This window comes from Cyprinus carpio, unplaced genomic scaffold (assembly GCF_018340385.1).
Source record: "Cyprinus carpio isolate SPL01 unplaced genomic scaffold, ASM1834038v1 S000006657, whole genome shotgun sequence".
Taxonomy (NCBI): domain Eukaryota; kingdom Metazoa; phylum Chordata; class Actinopteri; order Cypriniformes; family Cyprinidae; genus Cyprinus; species Cyprinus carpio.
Window position 1 is genome coordinate 248931 of NW_024879281.1, and position 18900 is coordinate 267830.

At 38.1% G+C, this 18900-nt stretch overlaps 1 pseudogene; it reads right to left on the minus strand.

Annotated features, from left to right (window-relative positions):
- Positions 1–143: 143 nt before the first annotated feature.
- Positions 144–5944, minus strand: LOC122134666 (annotated as a pseudogene).
- Between the last annotated feature and the right edge of the window lie 12956 nt (positions 5945–18900).

An 18900-nucleotide genomic window follows, 5' to 3' on the forward strand; every position in this document is an offset into this window, starting at 1 on the left:
ATCTTAAAAATCAAGGTTTCAAAGGCATCATTTCTTCTTATTGTGAAGAATGTTTTAATAGTCTAAAAAAAAACTTTTTCAACTATAAAGATTCACTGAATGTTCTTTATGGAGCCATAAATGCTAAAAAGGAACCTTTTGGTGAATAACTATGAATAACTTTTTCAAGGTTCAGTGTTTGGATGCGAGACCAAGAACCATGCTGTCTGTTTCAAGAAACTGAAACAGAGAAAATGCTGAATTTATTGGAGCATTTATTTCAGGCACTAGGTCACATTGTACAATTGTATCGCCTTATCTGAGATTCTAAGCTGAGACAGATCCAGATCAAAACCACTAAATCAAAACCAACTCCGGAAATGTAAAAACAATCCAAAAATCCAAAAACGTTCACTTTTTTTAATCAAACCTCCACGAATACAAAAACAATCACACAAACACTACAGTTTTTTTTTTTCCAAGAACAGTAGAAATGTAAACATCTCTGCTCCTTTGAACCTCGTGTTCTTGAGAGCAGTACTGAAAAATCAAACTTAAGTGTGCTACAGTACTTTGTTTTCTTTTAGATTCAGTCAATTGTCACAATATCACAGTATGCTTTGTGCCTGAGCCAGCTTTCAGAGACCTAGAGAAGCTTTGAGCAGCGACGTCACATCTTCAGGTAATGTGTCCTCTTCATCTGGAAGAACCAAGCATATTTGATTTCATTTTACACACACACACACACACACACACAAAAGGTGCAATCCCTGTGAACTTTATTAAGTGTTCTCACCCTCCTGAGTTGCGGTCATGTCCTGCTATAGTTTGAGTTTTTCTTTCTCCGATGCGGAGCATGGCGTCCTCTATGGAGTCCTTACTTATCAGCTTGATCACCCTTCACAGTCCTTAAATGGGACAAATGCATTCAGATATAAAAGCATTGGGACAGACGCTAGTGAAACAAAAGGAAAGCCTACTGTGAGACACACATGTCCAGTGTCTCTTACCTGGTTTGTCCCACCCAGTGGCAGCGTCCCTCCACCTGTTTGTCATTGTAAGGGTTGCAGTCGATATCGTGAATGATGACCACATTGGCTGAAGTCAGGTTAATGCCCAGTCCTCCGGCTCTGGTGGACAGCAGGAACACAAATATATCCTGGTCTGTGTTGAACTGGTCAATCAGCCCAATTCTGTAAAAGCCCAATGAGATTTACACTTACTGGACATTTATTTAATTGGCATCAAGAATTCACTTTTTTTTTTTCATCTGAAGTGATTTACAGTAGCTAACAGAAGCAAAAGTCCCTGTGGATCATGAGGTTAAGTGCTCCGGCCAAGAAAACAACGGTGGGAGAACAGGATGGTGACCTACATGAATGAAACAGAATGAAGTGTGGCTAGTTCATTTACATTTGGTAACAATTCCACTTCATTATCACAATAGTTATAGTTAATTATTAATATTAGGAATTTAATTATTTACATCTATTTTTTGAGAATTCGATCATCATCTACTAACTTGAACTAAATGGACCAGCAGAAGATTTTGAAGAGCACATGTACACTATATTGTCGACGTGTTGCTGTTTTGTTTTTGAAAGAATAAAGTTTATACTTAAGCAAGAATGGGTGCACTAAATTGATTAAAAGTGACAAAAAATATATAAAACTTACAAAAAACTTCTATTTCAAATAAATGCTGAACTTTCTATTCATCAAAAAATCCTGGGGGAAAAAATTGATAATGGTTTCTACAAAAATATTAAACAGCACAACTGTTTATTATAACATTGATAATAATAAATGTTTCTTGAGCAGCAAATCAGCATATTAGAAGTGATTTCTGAAGGATCATGTGACACAGAAGACTGGAGTAATGATGCTGAAAATTCAGCTTTGCATCACAGGAATAATAATTTCATTTTAATATATATTATGATGAGATATTATTATTATTATTAACGACAACAGCAAATATATTTTAAATTCTAGGAATATTTCACAATAATACGGATTTTACTGCATTTTTGATCAAATAATTTTCAGCCTCAATGAGCATAAGTGGCTTTTGTCAGAAAACACAAAAGAAAAACCCCATAAAAAAATCAAAATCTTATAATAATTAACAAAGAAGAAATAAAGAGTTTTAATAATGTATGTTTATAGATTTGTAAATTGATATTTTAAAAAAATATACAATTACATAAGGTTGTCCAAAGGACAAACTGTCAAACCAAACAGCTATTAGCAAACAAAACCCAAAACAAAAACAGCACGGAACACAAAACAAGAACAGTCATTTTCGCAGGACGAAACAGATGGTCTCTTCCTGTCTAAACTGGTGGTTCTTGGCCAGAACATGAAGCCAATAGTCTGTTTTTCCGTGAAACTCAGACAGACAAAAGTCTTCAAAGGACACGGATGGAGAACACTGTGTCAGTGAAGGAGACAAAATCCAGTGATTTACCACAGCTGTGACGAGACACAATAAGCCATCATGTCCACCTCAACACGAGCTGCCAACATTACCGCTCTCACTCGCCCCCCTGTCATGAGTCTGGACTTGAGCCGATGATGATCTGAGACTGTCCTGAATTCCTGTACGTCAGCAACATTTGACATCTAAGTGTGTTAACCTGTCACTCATGGGGGTTGAACCGATCCAGTCGGTTGTATCTGTGCTTATGGTGTCTCAGAAACACCTCCAAAATGTCAAGCATCATTGTGAACTGACTAAACAGCACCACTCGATCACCCTGCGAGGAGGACAGAAAGAGATGTTAACCATACTGATGGCAATGTTAATGAGGACCACATGGTCATTGTATGGAAAAGAGCAGCTGAACATTCTGCTAAACGTCTGCTTTTGTGTTCCACAGAAGAAAGAAGGTAATACAATTTGGAATAACTGTCGTCTACTGTGCGCTGTAGGTGACAGTAGGCAGTATGGTGTAATTTGGAACACAGTGTATTTCTCTGTACTGTTAAATAACTTTTATTATAGTCTCAGGGGTTGTTGAAAATGTAATTTGTTCTGCCGAACATAACAGGAATCAGTTTTCCCCAACCTTCTCCTTCAGGGAGTTCAGCAGTGAGGATGTGAGAGGAGGCTGAGCTTCCCCGAGTCCAGCAGTATGTCTGTGTCGAGCTGGTATTCCGTGCAGTGCAGAATACTGCTGACAGGCGGTGCAACTCAAAGTCTGAGAGCACCTCCATGTCCTCTTTGATGAGAGCGGGATCTGCGTCGACGGTGACTCGGATCCTGGAATTAACGGTAACACGCACAGACTCTTCAGATAAGATACACACATAACATAACAAAACACAAGCGATGGCAACTTAAAACTACACTACAATCAACTGCAATAAATATCTGTCCTAATTGTGCCTCATTCCCTGCTGCTGTTTCTTTATGAAACACTAAGCCAAGACTTACCAAGAAATCAGCTATAACCTGATACTAATACAGATTATGTTTATGTGTATGACAGAAATGCAAAACCGATTTTTAATTATTGTTTTATTTCATATTTTTGACATGATGAGTAAATCATTATTATACTGTTATTATACTGTTATATATTATAACAATAAAAATATATCTTCATAAATTATCTTATTTTAGAAAAAAACTATTATTATTATTATTTTGTACAACTGTTTGTGGACCAACACTGCTCTGAAATTTATTATATGAGTATTTTCCACAGCAGCCTAATAATAATAACAATAATAATCATGATAATAAATCTCTTTAAAATTACAAAAAATATAATTTTTTACTGTTGTTCAACCATTTTGTTTTTATTGAGTGTATATTATAAATTCATAAAGATTCATTTAAGTAATAATATATTGTAATTATAAAAATGTAATTATTATTATTTTCCGTACAGCTGTTTCACAGACCAAGTGACCAAGAATAATAATAATAAATAACAATAATAATAAATGTTATCAATTCAAAAATAAAAACACAATAATAAAATATAAGATATATATTTTTTTTGTTAAATATTTTTTGTCATTGCATAATATTCATAAATTTATTTATTTTTTCTGTACAGCTGTTTGGTGGACCAACACTGCTCTGAAATTGATAAGTATTTTCAACAGCAGCCTATAATTTTTATTATTATATTTATTATATATACATAAAATAATAATAATAACATATTTATTAAATATCATTTACTATTGTTGTTCAACAGGGTTTTTTATTGTTATATAATGTCCATAAAGATTCATAAATAAAAACAAACTAAAATATTATTATCATTAATATTTTTATACAACTATTACTTTCGGACCAACAGTGTTCTGAATGTATTAATTAGTATTTTCCACAGCAGCCTATTTTTGTGGTATAATCAATTTTAGACACAGACCTTCCCCTAAACCAACTAAAAGAAACCGGTCAGACGGTCTCTTCATGTATAAATGGACAGAATAAGCCAAAAAATGGTACCAGCCTTAATGCTGATAGTCAAAAGTCTGGCAATCCCCTGAGCTCAGTTGGTCTACTTAAAATCAGAGCAGCTGAGGTCAAAAAAAACAAAAAACAAACACTGATTTGATCTGGGCCTTGCCTAAGGTCTAAAAGTTCCTGCGCGGCGTTAATCACAATGTATCACTTCATACAAAAATATCTCAAACCCTTAAGCATGAGTTTTGCTCATAGCGTTGAGTTTTCTGTGGTATAATACTGCCGGTGAAGGAGCGGATGGGTTGGACATAACTTCCTCAGCTGCATCATTCACATTGGGTCAGCTCGCGCTCTGGCAGAAAGACATGGTTAATAAACTATGATTCACAAACACTGAAGCCAGTACTTTATATAAACAACATCTCCTTCAAATACATACTTTACCCATTACTGGAGCGCTTCAGTTTGTGGAAAAGAGCGCTGTAGAGTTCCTGCGGCTTCTCAGACATGGCACAAAATTCAACCTGCTCCTCTTTGGCAGGCAGCTTGCTTCAGGACCTGCTGGGCACATCATCTGTCAGTAAGCTCGCTCTCGACGTGGCCCTAGAGCCACAGAGGGTCAGCGACGGACAAGCAAAGTGCCCTACATCTGCTCGTGAGATTGAATAATGCTTTGAGATGTGATGCTCCACAGATTTACACACATGGCATGCATTACTGAGAGAGCACATGCATTATGCACAATGCTTATGGACTCTGCATGCAGATGCACCTCACTCTTCACACGTCTGAGGATGAAGGGTCTCATGATGAGCTTGGCGTAGGGTGATCCTGTCCCTCTCCGAAGCTGCTCTGCCTCCTCTGACGATTTCTGGTGAAACCGACCAAAAGAATATAAGTATCCCAACTATATTTTACCTTTTGCTGAAGACAATGGTGAGTGCGGCTTGCCTTTATGCTAGGGTGTTTCTAGGTGCTTGCTATAGTTTGTTGAATATACAGGGCTCTATGGCCATTAGTAGTGTGGTTGTTTAGAAGTGTTGCTAAGGTGTTCTGGGTGCTTTAGTTTGGCCTTTAGGGACTGTGCAATGATAATAAAAGCATTCTGAATTCTATGCATTTAGGCATTAGGCTGGCCAGGTGGTGTCACTCTGGGTGCTTTCCAGTGGCATGGACTAGCTGGTATGGCTTGTTAGGGTGTTTGCTAAGCTACTCTGGTGCTTTTCTGCTCCTTTCCTTCTCGGCATGACTATGTGTGGATTGTCTAGGGTTGTTTGCCTAAGGAGTTCTAGGCAGTGGTTTCTAGGTATTAGAACTGGCCAAATGGATGACTAGGCTGTTAGCTATGGACCTACTCTGGGTGCCTGTATCGGGCATTAGTCCTGGCCAGGTGGCTTACTAGGGTGTGCTGCCTAAGGTTTGTTTGGATGCCTTCCTAGGCATAGTTACAGAATAAACAAATAATCGCCGATTTGGACTTACAGTCCTGAAACCCAAGGGCCCTGCTAAGGTGATTTTGTGTGTGCATTTTACCATCGTGGTTTCTTATGTGTTCCTGGTGTTTTTTCCAGGACATGGCCTCTAGGTGGTTGCTAGGGTGGTTTGCCTAATGGAAATTACTAGTGTGTTACTTGATTTAATGTGATTACCAAGCACCTTAAGCAAGCCCTTTAGCTAATGTTTGGGAGAAAGAAGAGATGGAAGAAAGAAAGCAAAGATACGGAAGAACGAAAGCAAAGAACAGACAAAGGAAAAGAAAAACATATGAATTAACATTATATGCTCCAATGAACACGGTAATCTTTTATTACAACAAAATACTATGTCAAAACTGTTGGCACAAATATTACAGTGCTGCTAATCAGCTGCTTACTGCCCTGAGCAATGAGTGCACGAAGATGCACAATATTAGTTATCAGACATAATTTTAATGCATTTGAAATAATCTGTACTAGTCGATATATTGCATATAAATTGCCAAGATACTTGTATCTTTAATTTGCATGCCCGTTTGTAACCATTACATCATTTTAGTGTACTATTTAGCAAATGCACATGCAGCATTTAAAATTACTAGTTTTAGTTTTTCTATGTTTGTTTTTATTTTCGATATTCTATGTTAAAGACTTCTATTGAACTATAATCTCAGACCATTTAGTTACAGATTTATGTTACAGTTACAAACTCATAATTATCAATAATTTATCTGCTAATTGTGCTCAACCTAATTAGAGATGGACATTGAAGCGTGTTGTGATGGTTCTACGCGATGGAGAACATCTATGGAGATCTGTGAAGGTGCGAGCTGGGAGAACATATTGGGCATGATGAATTGAGCAAGGAGACATGAGTCTCCAGTAGGTTGTTTTGCCCCCAGTGGGGATTTCCAGTCGAGCAGCAGACCGATATTTCAGCTTTCCCCCCACCCCCCCCCCCCGCCATGGCGGGACACAAATATAGAGGAGAACACCTGAGTTCCTGAAGGGGCAAAAGTAGGTTAAACCTCAGGCGGTTTAACCCCATCAGGGGCAGCACACAGTCCTGCTTTTACACAAACAGACCATGGGGCTGTGGCTGTAATAGAGCTCAAGGCATTTATTCTATAATGACCACTGCACGCGTTTGCCTATGGATGACAGCTATACATTGCAGCTTATGGTGAGCTTCCGTTGATGGGCCATGAAGGTGTCGGTGGCTAGGTAGCGGCAGCGAGTTCATGTTCTTCAGCACGTGGCCTCATCGAACACAGCATACTCCAGCTTGAGCTTGCAGAACAGGCTGCGGTCACTGTTATTTCCAATAGCCAGGTTGTAACTGTGCACAAGAGACCATCTTTAATGAGCTGAGGTATTAAGGGGCAGGACATGAGGCATGGCCATGTTTCATTACCATAAATAATGAAATGGGACAGGGTCATTACTTGGAACTTTTCACGTTCATCAAACGCCTGAGTATTTCATCATTTATTATGTCTTTAACAAGGGTGCTTTTTTCTATGCTAACTTCACGGCTTGTGGGCTCGTGTGTGTGGAATAGTTAAAAGGATACATATTTCCCCAGGCGCACTTCTCAAGATTTAACATGCAGGAGTGTGGTCTGGAAGGGCTATGACACTCGTCTCTTAACTTCGGGGGGTTCAGGGCAAGAACCCCTAGGTGTATTTTGAGAGCTTGAACTTCAATACGTCACGTGGAGACAATGATGTGTAATCACTTAATTGATCCAGAATCTCATAGCGCATTAAACCTGCAGATTCCTCGGCATGGACCCTACCGACATAAACTCAATTAGACTGAACATCAACATTTGTGTATAGTTCCAATTAAAATAATGAACTATTATAAAATAATCACCAATAATTATTATTTTACTTTCAGTACTTGTTTAAAACGTTTGAAATATTACTATAAGTTGAAATAATACTATTGTTCTATTGTTGTAATATATGTTTAAAAGAGAAATTTATTACTGTGATGCAAAATCTGAATTTTCAGCAGCCATTCAATTTTTTGAAGCATATAAAATGCCAGCAACGTGAAACATAAGACTTCATTAAGTAAAAAAATGTAAAATTGTACTGCTTCCATATCGCATATATATATCTACACACTACAAACACACCTCTCCACACACACAGTGCTTAAATGTATTATGTTTTTAATCATTTTAAATTTGTATAAAATTAATAAATTAATTACATTTAGATTTAATAACTTATCATTTTATTGTCCGTAAAGAGAAAGCACAAATATTTAGGCCATCTGTCAAAAACTTAAAATTAAAAATTGTATTGAACATTGTATAAGCAAATAACAAACTGAAATGGACAAATAGTTTGTTCTAATAACCTGAATAAAAATTATTTTTTCCGCCTATTCTTGTGAAAAACAGTAAATTTGAAAAATCCATGGATAAGAACAATTATATTTTAGCATTAGAATATACAACTGTGACTTAAAGAGCTTCCACATACTGTTGGATTAATCCATTATAGAAACATATAAAAAAATATTTGTATCCTCAATAGTTTAGGAGAAGCTGGTGGGTGGTCCTATAAAATTTGTAAGCACCGTTGTTTATAAATTATAATTGCATTATTTTTGGTTCCTCGAGAGGCATTAAAAAATAAATTAATGAATTAACGAAATATAAATCACACGCAATCACATGGAAAAGATTTGAAAAAATAGGATGCTTGGTTTACCATAAATACATACCACTTTTGAAACTGGGGCACCAAAAGTTTTCAGTTTTCCAGCACCAATTATCTTGTCACAAAAAAAAAAAAAAGAGATGGTTTTACGAATGCACTCAGACTGTTTTGGTGGTTGTATGGTGTTGGTTAGTTAGAGTGCCTGACTGCTCTGTCACCCAAGTGTAGAAGCAGGGACAGTGATGAAGATGAGGCCCATGGTTTCCTTCCTGATAAAGGTAGGCCAGAGGCGAGGATGGTCTGAATGTTCTTCCCCCAACCCTTAAAAGAAGAAAACCACATCCTAGCGGATTAAATTGCGAGTGCTTGCCATGTAACATTGCAGAGACATGCATTATTAAAACCAGGACCATCTCATCCGGCACAGGATCCCACTAAGTTTTGTTCTGATGTGTAGTAAAGCCAGCCAGTTTTTAGGTCCATCTCAGATGTACGGTTTCAACTGGAATCGATAGGACACCCAAAGGATATGTGAAACTAATTGATCTCTCTGCAATGGAAAATGCCATTTTTTTTTTCGATGCTAACTAGTGACGTTACATCTTACGTGCTAAGTGAGGATCTGGGGGTTGGCTCTATGAGCCCGGGCCCTTGTTCATCACTTGGGTCACGGTCTTTGACTCAGTGTTTACAACCGATATCTCGTCACATTTGCTCATGAGACCTTTAAACAACTTCCCTTTCCTTCAGAACCTCCCTACATCCTGTCAGCAGCTCAGTGGAAAGACCATTTCCTCTGTGCATGGCGTCATCCTGACAAAGAATGAGAAAACGTGTTGCTCTTTGATCATGACCTGAATGTTCTGGCAGTTATCAACAGAAAGCAAAATGTGCCGTTCTTATCGACCAGGGGTTTTTCCACGTTTTAAAGTGGTCTCCAGCTCGGTGATTTTCTGAGGCCTTCTTCAAACACAGAGCATCCTGCAATGAACCCCACCACCACGTGTGAGCTCATCCACAGAAGCGGTCTTGAAGCAAAGAAGCTGAGGATCTCAGATTACGATAGTTTACCGGATAGAGTCTCATCTGACCACCTTTTTGGTCAGAGATCAAACACGAGTCCACGTAAATACATTCACACCAAAGATGGCCTCGAGAGTCACACTGCATTCCTTCCTCTGAGCTCACGTACACGTTTTTAGGCACTACCAACTGACTTTACTCTTCCTCTGAGATGTTTTGGTCCTAGTCAGAGGTCTGCCCAGTGGTTTTGGTTGGGATGGGCTGGGAAGGTGGATATAACCTGAGCTTGTTGGCAGGGTGTTTGTGACCCGTCCTTGGTGATGTTTGGCAGCAGTGGAATTTTCGAGAGGTGTCATCCTCAGACTTCAACTATCCTAAAACGTACAGAAACCAAAAAAACACCACAACCAACAAACACCAAAGAGAAGGCGTAACGGATTAGGACAATTATTGGGACATGTGCTTACACTGCATTTTCTTGTTCTCATGGTTTTATCTAAATTTGAATTAAAATCAGTTATGGCGCTGTTTCTCTGGATGGTTTGACTGGCAACTAGGCAGGTTGAAATTCTGCTGAGACTTAAAAATTTTACGTAACTCCACAAGAATCTTTTTCTGGATGGGAAAAAGGCCATCGTTAATTAAATCAATTTACAATTTGAATAATTAATTTAATTTATCTAGCTCCACACACAGCAGGTGCGGTGTCGGAAATGAAGATAAGCCAGAAACAGACTGTAAAATAAATAAATAAACATTTAATAAAAGTAAACAATAAATTTCAGAATGTTACCAATTCAATAAAGTACATAATTTGCAATATATACAGTTTATTACAACAGTACAGTAATGTATGTATGTAGTATGTATTATTATATATCTATATATATATATAGATATTATATATATATGTAACACCCACACAAATAGTTCAGTATATTAATAGTGTGTGTAGGTATTATTATAGATAACAGTATCAATTACAACAGTTACACACACCACAGTATTTTGTAACACAAAAACTTTTATTTTAGATGTTATTTATCATTTGAAAGATCAGCCAAATATGTATACTACATATATATATTATATATATATATATATATATATGTACAATTATATATACATACATACACACAATACAACATACATACATACATACACTACATACATACATACATATACGTATAGATACCTATACATTATTACCATATATACACACATATATATATTATATATATATATATATATATATAATATATATATATATATATATATATATATATAATATATATACACACAACATTCACAGTATATACATGAGGCACAAACCAAATGGTTTAAAAAAAAAAACCTAAGCGACCAATGTTTATATATATATACAGATATAGATGGATCAATAGATAAACTTCCCTCAAATCTCACCAATGGTCAGAGAAACATTCGTAGTGTTTTTCCAAGGCCATCGTCATTAAGCCGCGGTATGTTCACCCCTGAACACCACAGCCATCTGAGTTCCTCGCCAGGAAGTCACACACTTCAACCCGCAGCACCTCATTCATCAACCTCCCACACACCAACACCCCCCAATACGTTGGTGCAGGAATGTCAGTAACTGAACAAAACACAAACGGATTCGATACAACCACATACGGCTTTATTCAGTGACTGACTCACGTTCTTATTTAGATGGGGAAAATTTCCTCTGGAGTTTTCTCAGCATACGTTCCTGATCTTAGATCTCGGCTCAGGCCCCCTACCTCCTCTGAATCATCCATCCTAATGAGACACAAAAACCAAGCTGTTGTGACCCCTGTCCAGTTGCTGCAGGGCTGAAGTTTTTTTATAGGTCGTCGTCTGGAAGAACAAGTTTGCATTTTAGCATTCTGTTTAAATCGTCTGGAAGTCAATGTTTTTTTTTTTTTATGGGTTTTTGGTTAAATGCCTGAAATAAGGTCTGTGATTAACACAAGCTCAAGATGTTTTCACGTTTTATTCTACGACATACAATACATCAGAAATATCTCCGTTGTGGCGACTTTTTTAAAGGCAGTTGGCTGACAAGTCGTGACTTAGGTGTCAGGACATTAACAATCATCATCATAACGAACAGGGGAAAACTCATCTACTCAGTCATTTTCAACAAGCCTCATTATGTTTATAATCATAATCTTGCAAACTATTCAAATTTTTTGTATATATAAACTGAAAGACTGATGGTTTAGCTGGTTTTATAGGCTGCATTCAGCTTTTTACTTCTGCCGATTGTATTTAGTGCTTCAAAATCCACTTGTGTTCAATTTTGTGAAGTTATCATGATGAGTTAAAACATGGTGAAGATCATGAATCCTTTGTTTTGAGCTCATTTCTCGCAAAATGAATCAAAAAGCCAATGAAAAAAAAAAAAAAAAAACAATTTCTTTTTTTATGGAGGGAACCAAAGTGTAATGATAACTTATGGGTTTGCCTACACAAAACACTGCAGCACTATAGTGCAGACCACACACACTCTCGCCAGTGACAAATGTGATGAATAGCCCAATAAATCATTCTAGAATAGGGATTAATCTGTCCAACCTGGCAGTTGATATCCCAGGTAGAAAAGACATACTGTTAGTGTCTTTGATTCAGGGACACTCTTTTCAATTAGCCTCGGTGGATTTGGAGCAGCATTAAAAAATGCCTTGCTGTCAGTATTGAGAGGATCAGAGACGGAGCGTCCCATGTTAATCCCAAATGACTGGCTCTGAGCTCACGCGCAGAAGCCCAGCTTCTTTCATGCTGAGCGATGGGAGCTTTCACTCTCCTTGGACGTGCCACACATCTGCTGCTGTCTCCATCCACGTGGGACCCACGAATCAGACGCTGAAAAAGGAGGAGTATGTCAACAGGGACAAGCAGCACAAAGAATCAAGTGCAGCAAATTTCATTTCACCTCAAAATCAGCTGGATTCAGCAAAACTGAACCAATTCAATAGGATGAACAAAATGAGCTTTTATCATGAGGAGCTGTTCAGATTGATGGAGTGACTATGATTATCTGTACCTGCAAGTCCCAGCATAGTTCAGGGGCGAGGGGAATGTGCTACTGGTCACCTAAAAATTATGTCATTGAGAAATGAGATGACATATTTGACAATGCAGGGCACAACGTATGGCGGAATGCCTCCAAAAATTGTCACAGTGTGTGTAGAAATTGCTTGTTTTTACCATATGTGATCCATTTTGCCTGTGTTGTAGCGCTTAGCTTGTGAGGGGTAGATTCTTGTTGTTTCTGCTGTGCTTCAGCCTCCTCTTCACCACAATGACGTCGAGGTCTCATCAGACAGTGATACCTCATCCTCAGACAATAGCACTTTTTTCTTCTTGGGCTCTTCTTGCCTTGATATCAAAGTATCAACCCATACCATACCATGTACAATTTTGGTAGGGCTGGCAACTAGTTGATAAAATCAATGTTTTCATTATGTCAAATTATAAGGCAGTCTCGTTATATCTCTTCTCTCTCTATATATATATCAGTACATGCATTTTTGTTCTTGGATGGTGCGCACTTCAAAGTAAGGTGCATACAGAACTTGCCAGACTTTTTTGCATTATATGATTTTTTTTGGGCTGCAAACATTTGATCAAATCAATAATAACTACTGGTAATACTGTCAACACACATTAGTGATTAGTCAGCCAGACCGAGGTCAGTATAGAAGCACTAATAAAAATCCCCAAACAAGTTGTTGGATGCAGGTTTGGTCTCCCGTTCAATATACTGTGTAAATTTTACAAAATATCAAAAAATCCAAAACAACAAAATATTAAAATAGCCTGTTACATCTTCTGTGAGTGGCAGCACAATTCACTGTAAAAAATACAGTGACCAGTGTTTCGTGTATATTGCGAGGACAGGCATATTGGTGCCTGTATACTTTTACAACTTAACGTGTAATATATGTTTATAAAACAAAATCTGCATTTTACCTTAAAATGTACTGTATACCACTTTAAAGCATGTTCAGGCCCGTTCATATGAAAGTCCACACGACTTACGATCATTTGTAAGTACATCATAAATGAGCACTGTTACTAAAAAATATGGACAAAACTTGTACTGTAGACCACAAAACACCATGACCAGTAAAATAAATGGAAAAACATAGCTACAATAACAGAAAATGTAACACAAAACACCCTAAATGTACAGTAATGATAACAAAAATGAGATGACCAAATGTTTACAATAAAATTTGTATGAGGTGAAATGTAACACGGATTTTCTGGGAATGTCCTTTATAACTGTTTTTCGCGGGATTAAAACTATGGAATTGTCCTTTCAAAAACCACAAAATTTTACGTAAATATTATCATTGTTAAACCAGAAAACAGTTAACAAATAAAGAGGTATGTTTTCTGTAAAAAATTACAAAAAAAATGCTTTACAGTGTGGGAGCGCTTTATATTCGGCTCCTCAAGCACAAAAAAAAATGAAGTACTGAATTGTTCACTGGACCTGACTGGCATCTGGAACTGCCTGAGATCTCAATATCAGAGTCAGAAAAGGGCAACGGCGAGAGATGATCCTGATGGACGTTTGGTTTCAGAGTTCTCTGGAATGATAGTGTCTGACTCTGCTGGAAGAAATCAATAAAGCACAGGAGGTCCTGTCAGGCAAAAACTCTCACAATCCTGGGAGAGGCTTATTACATCTGTTGCATGTGGGCAGCACTTTACTGATGTTTCTACAAAAAACTGTAACTAAAGACGAAAGGGGAACAAACTTCTTTTCTTTTTTTTTTTTAATCTCAAAACTGACCATTGTTAGCATTAATATAAAAATCAATATGATCAACAGCAATGAGGTTTTTATTGTAATATACTGCATACCTCAATTTGCATCTGTTTGTCATAGGTTGTGTACCAATGGAGCTAACACTCTAATTAATGCTATTTTATTATTAAAACCATTGGTGGGATAGCCACTTAAAACCTCAAGTAAAACATTATTAAATCAAGTTTGAAGAAACAGGGGGTCTTGTCTCAAGTTCATACTGTCAAAAATTCAGTCACCCCCCAGCCTACCCGAGGAGAAGCGCGTGATGTGAGGACGCTTGCCGCTGTCCTTCTCGCTCATTGTTCACTCTAGTCCAGCTTCATTGCCTCATGTCCCCGCGCTTCAAATCGATACAGTCATCGACATCTGACTCGTGCTTCCCACCGATTTCTACTATCTACGACTGCAATGAGCTGTTGTTTGGACAATAATAGCATTTTCTCTTACAACAAAGAGCTTCGCTCAGGCGGCGACCCTAATAAATGATTGCTTTGTCAATCCAACAGCGTCGCGTCGTCTTCGGCAATCGGTTGTGATCAAGATGACCTTGTTTAGCTCAGACCCGTTATCCCTGCACTGTATGAGTCTTTGTGATGATTTCACCGGTTGTAATTGTAACACTAATGTATTTAATAATGAAGAACAGTGCGTTGTAATGAATCCACGCTATTTACCGGTTGTAACATCTGTAACATGCGGTACGGTGGCCGTTGAAGGTACGGCACGTGTTAGTCACAGGGACCCGGCCAGAGCATGAACTTTAATAGCCTATCGCTACATTACGATTATTATTATTTACTCCTCAATTATTATTTTTGCAATTTATTTCCTGTGATCAAAGGCTGAATTTTTCAGCCATCATTACTCCGAGTCTTCAGTGGTCACCACGAGCCTTCAAAAATCATTCTAATATGCTGATTTCACTGATCAAGAAACCATTATTATCAATGTTGAAAACACCGTGTGCTGCTTAATATTTAGGCGGAAAACTATGCTATAAACCTACTTACGTTTTAAATGTTTGGGGGAATGCGTGTATATGTTTGCTTGTTTTGTAATAGAAATCCATCGTTTTTGTTCAACAACAAATTGATGCATTAAATAATAAACACAATTTTACACATACACATGCATAATGTTTACAAAAGATTCCAACTTCAACTAAATGCTTTTCTTTTGAAAACTATATTGCATGTGACAAATGATGCTTGAAAATTCTGCGATCAAGATCCCCATTTTTTTCGGAATAAACATCGTAAAATATATTCAAAATATATATATATTTTGATTTTTAATAATAGTCTAGTTAATAATGTTACTGTTCTAATATGAATAAAATGTTAATGTATATTTCACATAGATACTAGTAATAATACACATATCTTAATTTTCAACTGTGTAACACGAATGAGATAAGATTGAATAGTTAACCAAAGCTACATTTTTTTTTTTTAACATTTACATAATAAAACATAAGAACTGCAAGTGAACACAATCAAAACTGAACAAATATGTAAGACAAGTAGCGTCTACTTTCCCACTTGAAAAATGCAGCAGTATAAAAACCCATCACGTATTTGAATGCCAACCTGCCCTGTTTAAGTAAATCTGTCTAGTTTCCGAATCGCAACGCATAAAATCAATTCCTTTCATTACAAAACTCTGGCTCCGAGAGTGTAATGAGGATGGTTTCGGACTGTGATGCGCGTGGTTATCTGATTGACATTCCCTGTGCCCACTCGGAGCGCTTGAATCTTTGTTATAAGGATGCTAAAGCTGGCAAGAGGCCGAGACAACAAAAAGGTTTTTGAGATGCTGCTGACGCTGCGCGGTGGCGTGCTGCGACTGCAGTAATACTGCAGCGACTCTCGTCCACACGTGCTGTTCTCATCATAATATGCCTTTGCATAAAGATTAGGGTAGAAACGGACTGATTCCTCAGTGCATCACCAGACGAATAATTAATAATATTGCATTTATCATGCAGCAATGTAAATGGTAGGCTATTCGTTGAAAAGGAACGCGCTGTTTTATAAATGAGAATTAGCAGCAGTTTCGTGTCTGGAAAGGGTAGAAATTAACTTGTTTGTTTTTCACTAATTTTGTGGCATGCGATGTTTAAAGTCAGGCAGTCCCTCGCGAGTAAACCTAGTCAGGTGCCCGTGTACTGTGACCAGCATAGGTGACCAGTGGCGATTTTGATTCATCTCACTGAATCGGATCTTTTGAATCGGTTCACTAAACCAATACATTAAATGCGTTCGGGTACTTTCTGCATGTAAACATCTACAAGTGAAAGCCTTTTGTGTATAATGAGTGAGTTATTGAATTAATCACTTTGATTAATGTAGTTCATTAGTATTGAATTAAAGAAGCTAATGCACCTATTTGGACTATTTAAAATAAGGTATGCATTATGTCAGATCAGCTCGGTGATTTTTTTTTTTTAAATGATTTGCGTTGCCAAAATGAAAAGAATTGAGTACAATAAACGTAATTTGCGTAAATTGAATTGTGTGTTGACATTTGTCTTGTGGACTCTTCTTGCAAACAAGACTTGACTCGTTGACTGTTAAATTATTATATATAATATATATATATATATATATATAGATATATATATATATATATATATATCTATGTAGTTCATAGTATTGAAATTTAAAGAAGCTAAATGCACCTATTTGACTATTTAAAAATAAGGTATGCATATGTCAGATCAGCTCGGTGATTTTTTTTTTTTTTTAAATGATTGCGTAATTGTTGACAGATTTTGATGGTGTAACATAATTTTTAACAAACCCCTCTAAAAAAAATCTTTACTATTTGCATATGCATTAATTTACATTTAAAAAGAAATCCAATTAAATTCATATATGAAACACGCATTCATATAAGCAACCACCATAAATATGACTACCGCACAAGTCAGAGCACCTATAAGATCTTGAGTAAACAGTGAGTTGTGAATACCTGCACATTTGAACGCATGTTGCCACCTTCCACGCGTGACGTCAGCCAGTTGTTTTGGGTCGCTCGGCCAATCGGGAGCGCGCTCGCACTTCTACAGAAGCCGAGGTGGGTCCAACCTCGCGCCAGCTTTTATACTCCGTTAATCATCACAACGCCCCCTCGGTAGGGTTGCATGCACGGGGCTCTGCTTTAAACTGGCAGCTCTGAGATGGAAACCCCATTGCAGTTGCAGAACGATTTCTATCCACAGCAGCAGCAGCCACTATAAGTACCAGCAGCACTACTGCGGACGGGAGGAAGAGCGCCGCCATCAGGCACTGCACCTGCAACAACTCTCCACCTGCGAGGATGATGCCAGAAAAAGCCAGCCTCTGCACGGGACGCCGCTGGGAACTTTAAGGACACCGTCCGTCTCATCTTCAACCAGGCAAGGCGCTCAGTACAGCGAGTTCACGCCCTCTAGTCATGGTAGTTCATCCAGACACCATCATCATCCTCATCGCGATCACAACCGGCAGCAGATTCGGGGCAGTCCGGCCAGCAGCCACAGAGAGAGTAACTCTTACACCCAAATAGCCATGAGCAGCTGCAGATACAACGGCGGCGTGATGCGGCCGCAAATCAGTAACTTGAGCTCGTCCCGCAGAAACCTGCAACGAGTTTGATTCGGAGAAGTCCCAGCCACTGCAACCCGTGTCTGCGGCGGACGCCCGTCCGACACGCTCGCCCCCAAGCGGAGAACAACTCCACCACCTCACCCTCATGCCTTACTCGGCGGGGGGGGGGGACGGGGGAGGAGGAGGTGGATGTAGCCAACGGGAAAACCGGCAGACAAATCGGGCAAAAAAAAGAAAACCAGAACCTTGGACAGAAGCTCGGGCACAGGGAGGGGCCCTGTTTTTTTTTTTTTTTTTTTTTGAAAGAAAGCGTCTGAGCGACTACGCGCTCATCTTTGGGATGTTTGGGATCGTGGTGATGGTCATTGAAATACTGAACTCTCGTGGGGAGCTTACGGAAAGGTGGGTAACCTAATAGTCCACAAATCCTGCAGGTCCCCACATGTAGGTCAGAATTCATTAAGTCCGATCTGCCTGCTGGCGAGAAGAGATAAGAGAGAGAGAGAGGGACAGGGGAGAGGGGAAAACTACAAGGTTTGGAAAGTGCGCGGTGCGGATGGATGAATTAAAAACTGTGGCAAGGTCACGTTTACTGGAAAGACGCTTTGCTTCGTCAGTTTTACTCTGTGGAATTGTTTAGCTACGTAAAATTGTTCCAATTATAACAACACCAACAACAACAACAACAAAAATCTTAAAATGATTGAAAATGTATGTTCTTTTATGAAGGACATATTCAGCACTATCACAACGAGCAAGGGAGTGCTGTCCTTTTGTATATCATCATTGCTGTGATTTGAACGCGGGTGAAATTACATTTAAACAGCTCAATAACACATATTATTCAATGAATGATTAATAAGAATGCAAAAAATTTACACGCATACCGACTCTGTTCAGG